Raw genomic sequence first — 6000 nt, 5'->3', positions numbered from 1 at the left:
ACTTTGCAATGTGGTTATGATTCACTGGAGGCTTCTTGCAGGGCCGCTGTTACAGGTTCCATTATTAGAAGACATGCTTGGTTAAAGGAACAGAACCTGCCTGATCATGTTAAAGCAAAATTATTAGATGCCCCTTTATAGCATGATACTTTGTTTGGTGCTAAAGCAGAAGAGGTGTTGAAGAAAATGGAGGATAAAGTGAAATCCACGCAGACAGTTAAGGATTTCTTACAGGTGCAACCACCCAGATTTAGCAGGAACTGGCCTTCTAAAAATTGGTCCATTCCGGTGTCTGACAGACCACAAAGAGGCAGATACAGGCGTCCCAGAGGCAGATCTCAGCCCCAAGGCTCATACAGGCCTAAACAATGGGGTGCTCCTACCTCCAAAAGCGGAGAAGACAAATTACAACCTTACAGGAAACAGTCCCAATGACTTTCCTCTGCCAGATCCAAGCACTTTTCTTTTGACAGCCCCCTTAGGGGGAAAACTAGCACTTTTTTCATCAAATTGGAAAATGATTACCCAAGACAAATGGGTCTTGAACATAGTGTACCAAGGCTACAGGTTCCATTTTCACACCCTACCAAGGTCAAAAGGTATGCCAGACCTGCCACACAATCAATGGGCAGAGGCACAAAAGCAAATTATAGCTCTCATGGACATGAGGGCCATTCAACAAGTACCACAACAAGAACAGGGGCAAAGATTTTACTCCAGACTTTTCTTAGTACCCAGAAAGGACAAAACCTGGAGACCAATACTGGACCTGTCTATACTAAACACGTTTCTGGATGTTTCAAAATTCAAGATGTTGACTCTACAGCAGCTACTGCCCATGCTGGGCAAGAAGGCTTGGCTCGTAACTTTGGACCTAAAAGAGGCATACCTGCATGCCCCAATCAGACAATCTTGCAGAGGATACCTCAGATTCATAGCTGGCTCAATGCACTACCAATTCTCTGCACTGCCCTTTGGCTTATCTACTGCGCCCAGGGTCTTCACAAAATGTCTGGCACCAGTAATTGCATTTTGCAGACAAAGAGGAATTCAAATATATCCCTACTTGGATGACTGCCTTATTCAAGCAGAGAACAAAGACATTCTTCTAAAACATCTGGCGTTTGTAAAAAGATTACTAATTTGCCTAGGGTACACAGTAAACGAAAATAAATCAAAACTAGTGCCCTCTCAAGAGATAATATTCCTGGGTGCAAGCTTAAATACAACTGCCCAGATGGCTTATCTCACGCCAGACAAACAAAGGCAACTGACTTCTTACTTCGAAAAATTGGCAACAAACACCCAGTTATCTTCAAGGAAAATCCTGCAGACTTTGGGTTTCATGGCATCCTGCATTCTACTAATTCCATATGCCAGACTGCATATGAGGAAACTACAATGGTATCTAAAAAGTGTTTGGACTCAGCATTGCCACAGCCTGGAGACAGTAATTACCATCATTCCCTGTCTGCAACAGGAGTTTCGATGGTGGGCAGAGGCCTGTCACCACAACAAGGGTCTGCCATTCAGTTTACCCACAGCCAGACAGACACTGACAGCGGATGCATCAGATTATGCCTGGGGGCCCATATGGCAGGAAAATGTATTCAGGGCACATGGCCTGCAAGACAGATGCATCTTCACATCAATCAAAAAGAGATGCTAGCTGTTCAGAATGCCCTGACAGTTTTCAAGGATCTACTTCATCCTGGACAGCCACTGATAAAGACAGACAATACTACGGTCATGTGGTACATAAACAAGCAGGGAGGTACACATTCCTACCCCCTGTACAGACAAGCAATGACCTTATGGGACACAGCATTGACTTATCAAGTTCACCTGCAAGCACAATTCCTGCCAGGAAAAACAAATACTCTGGCAGACGAACTAAGCAGAAACCTCATGGATCCCCATGAGTGGAAACTGGATCCACAAGTCTTCAGCATGATAACAAGGAAATTGGGATGCCCAGACATACATCTATTTGCCTCACCTCACAACTGCCAATTACAGAGATTTTGCACTAGGATTTATCACAAACAAGCATGGAGAGTGGACGCCCTATCCTTCAGCTGGGAAAATCTAACAGTATATGCCTTTCCTCCACTGCCTCTCTTTCCCTGGGTACTCCTAAAGGTCATGCAAGAGAAGCCAAACATGATACTGATTGCATCAGACTGGCCATGCCAGCACTGGTACCCATCCTAAAGAGCTTGTTTCAAGGTCTCAGCATGGATATTGCCTCAAACTTCTCACTTGCTGACCCAACAAAACAATCGAATCCTGCACAGCCAACTCAGGACCTTAAATCTGGCAGCATGGCGGATAATGTAGCCATTCAGAACACTCCTCTTTCAAAAGCTGTTATGGATGTTATCTTGGAGGCCAGGAGGTCCAGTACCAGAAAATCTTATGCAGAAAAATGGAAGAGATTCTGTGCTTGGAACCAGGAACAAGGCATTGACACGTATATACCAAATATCCCCTCAGATTTTACAATACCTAACTGAGATGCTGGACAAAGGCCTTTCTTTTTCATCAGTTAAGATTCATGCCTCTGCCATTTCAGCCCATTACAATACGGAACCACCTATCTTTTCTCATCCTTTAATAAGGCAGTACCTCAGAGGTGCCAAAAACATCAGGCCTCCAAGGAGAGCACCAATTCCGGCATGGGACCTCAATTATGTCTTGGAAAAACTCACACAGCCTCCTTTTGAGCCACCCTCAACAGCTGATATAAAATTCTTGTCTTGGAAAACAGCTCTGCTCGTAGCAATAACCTCTGCAAGACGAGTCTTGGAGTTGCAAGCACTCATGGCGGTGGAACCTTTTATCATTTTTCATCTAGACAGGGTTTCTCTGAGGACAAACCCTACCTTTATGCCTAAAGTGGTGTCCTGTGTGGCCCTCAACCAAACCATTCACTTGCCTACTTTCTATCTAAACCCACAGAACAAGGGTGAGAAAATTCTGCATTCTTTGGACATACACAGGCAGCTACGCTTCTACTTGGACAGAACTAAAGCTTTCAGAAAGACTGAGCAACTTTTAGTGTCATATGCTGCAGGATCACAAGGAAAGGCTATCTCAAAACAGACTATTTCTAAATGGATAGGCCATTGCATCCGTTTCTGCTATTCTCAACATGGCAAATCAGTGCCTAAGGGCATTAGGCCTCATTCTACCAGAGCAGCAGCCACTTCAGCAGCCTTCCTCAGAGGAGTACCAACCAAAGACATCCTAAGAGGCTGCAACTTGGAGTTCAGTGCACACTTTTACAAAGCACTACCACTTACCTCTTTACTGTAAATCCAGAGCAGGCTTTGCCACTGCAGTTCTGCAGGGCCTCATAGCCTCTCCTAATCCTATTTAGCCCAGCCACCCATCCTCAGCTTTGGGATTCAACCCAAGAGTAATGACTGTAACAGTGAAACATGATGAACATAGTACAGTTGTGTACCTACCATAAATGTAGATGTTCGAGTGTATTCACTGTTGCAGTCCAGGTTACCCACCCGCCATCCCCCCTTTTTCTTTGCTGGGACTTATCTGTACTTCTCTATCCTATATAACCTATGTGGTGTATTTGCTTGTAGATAAAGGAAATGTTTATTTTTGTGCATGCATACTTATTGGTATAATTTTTCAGCCTACCAGTTAGGGGGCACCTGACATCTGGGGCAAGAAAAACTGAAGAAAATGGCGTCGGCTGCATCTTTTATACCCCTGGCGCACTGACGTCAGGGAAGAAGCGACAGCAACCAATGCCGGACCTAGACTTTGGAATTCAGGCTGACTGCGGGTAGCCTGCCAGCAGGATAACCCAAGTGTAATGACTGCAACAGTGAATACACTCGAACATCTTTATGGTCGGTACACAACTGTACTTTATTAAGGCTGTATGATTGTTATACTTTTTTTTTCCAGTTTAAGATTAGTTATTTAGTTGCAAGATATCATGGCCGGTATTGCATTGATGGTGTAGCTTAGCACTGTTCCTGTCTCCCTAATAAATGTGATTCAGGTTAATCTGTTGTGATGTTCAGAAAACAGTACTGCAGCAACTAGAAACCACTGATGTTAAGTTGTCAATCTCGCCTTCATTCTTGCTGGATGGGTTCGGAGCCGATCCTCGGCTCCGACTCGACCTATACTAAAGCTCGAGAGCTATTTCTACCGGCTCGAGGCTACCCTATATCCCACAATGCTAGGTGCTAACTACCCAGATCTCATTTGCCGCTTCAGCTACGAGGTGCGTTTTCTTACTGGCTCTGCAGGTTAGATTTAATAATTCTTAAATTTCTCTATTTTAGTCAGTTTTTCAGACAGTTTTTGTTAGTACCCATCCCATTAGCTTCCCTTCTTAGCTTAACTTCCTTCCGGTCCCCTTTAATCCCTTAATTCCTAACCCCTTGTTTGGTTAAAAGGTTAGGCCTTTGGGCCCTTTCCCCTTTTCTTTAAATTGTCAGGTAAAATTGTTTGTGTGACTGACTTAGATTGTGTTAAGGGGTGTCTGTGTGTGTGTGTGTGTGTGTGTGTGTGTGTGTGTGTGTGATTTTTTTTTGTTGTCCTTTATTAGGATGTCTAAAGACACCAGAGTCTCAGGCTTCAAGAAGTGTGACTCGTGCTGTCAGAAAATGTCGCTGACAGACGGTCACACTTCTTGTGTTTATTGTCTGGGCCCTCTGCACCTGCAGGACTCTTGTTCTTTCTGTCATGCATTCAGTCCAAGAGTCCTGCAGGAACACGGAAATAAGTTAATTTTGAGTGGCTTATTAAAGCCTGAAGGTTCCCCGGCCAAGTCATCATCAGGGAAGCCTTCAAAGCCTTCCAAGCCGTCGGCTCCGTGTTCAGAGCCTTCGACTGGGGGTGCTCTGACTGCTACTACATCGGCTCCGGCTGGAGCCGATGTTTCTAAGACACAGTCTTCTTCATCGGCTCTGGCTGGAGTCGACGTTTCTTTAACGCAGTCTTCTACATCGGCTCGAGCCGGAGCCGATGTTTCTAAGACTAAGTCGGCGCCGATAGTTGTGTCGGTGCCATCTGCCAGCCATAAACGGTCCAGGTCTCCGTCCTTGGAATCTGTTCATTCGGCTCCGAGGTCTCCCTTACTCTCAGAGTGGAGCCATCGATCCCATTCCTCTAGGTCTTCCAGGCTCTCAGACCATGACCTCGAGAGGGTAGTTAGTAGACTTCTTAAGTCTCAGGCACTAGCCCAGATGTCCCATAGCCCTTCTCAACAGACAGTGGCTATTCCCACTCCATCTTCGATTCCTGCTCCGACTCTTCCCTTGAGTTCGGAGCCGGAGCTTGTCGGAGCCGTGGCCGTCGACATGTCAGAGCCGATACCTCACCTTTCGGCTCCATCGGTTCCGGTCTCTTCCATAGTACCATCCTTGGAGGGATCTGGGCGCATGGACTTCCTCATCGGCTCCGAGGGGGCGAGTGGCATCGGACCCTTGTCCGACCCCATTCTCCCTCTTGGAGCTTCGGTGCTGGTGAATTCGGCCCCAACATCGGCTTTGGAGACGTCCCTCTCGGTGCCGGGAGGGGTCGTTATCTCTTCGGAGTGGGGACCTTCTACCCTGCCTGATAGGGGTGCCTTTGAAGTCATGAGGAGCGTGCTGGCCCCTGTGCCTGCTCCACAGTCGGCTCCCTCAGCTCCTCCCTCTGTAGTGCCTCTCATTCCTGACCATAGAGATCCAATGCCTCAGGTTTCCCCATTGGGAATATCCTCCTCTTCCGAGGTTTCCCCTGATCCGTCAGGGGAACCCCCTCAGAAGAGGAAATGTAAGAGGAAGCATGTGGACTCCCCTGAGTCCATTACATCAGATACCGACTTGGATGAGTCGGAAGGGTCCCCACGGTCCCCCTCTGAGGATGTCTCCTTTTCAGACATCCTTGAGATCCTTAAGCAGAGGGGAAACTGGTCCACCCTTAATCCTTCCGAGGACGAGTCGGTTTACCTAGAGGCGTTTGGCTCTCGCCCTT

The 6000-nt window shown here is 46.7% G+C and overlaps 1 protein-coding gene across 1 annotated transcript in view; it reads left to right on the top strand.

Moving 5' to 3' along the window:
• PSME4 (proteasome activator subunit 4) overlaps positions 1–6000 on the top strand; it is a 2990260-nt gene that overhangs the window by 2545785 nt on the left and 438475 nt on the right. The gene's annotated exons all lie outside the window — the stretch shown is intronic.

This window comes from Protopterus annectens, chromosome 1.part2 (genome assembly GCF_019279795.1).
Source record: "Protopterus annectens isolate FY-2018-M chromosome 1.part2, PAN1.0, whole genome shotgun sequence".
Lineage (NCBI taxonomy): Eukaryota > Metazoa > Chordata > Ceratodontiformes > Protopteridae > Protopterus > Protopterus annectens.
The sequence above is the reverse complement of the archived record's forward strand: the minus strand, read 5'-3'. Positions and strand labels throughout refer to the sequence as shown.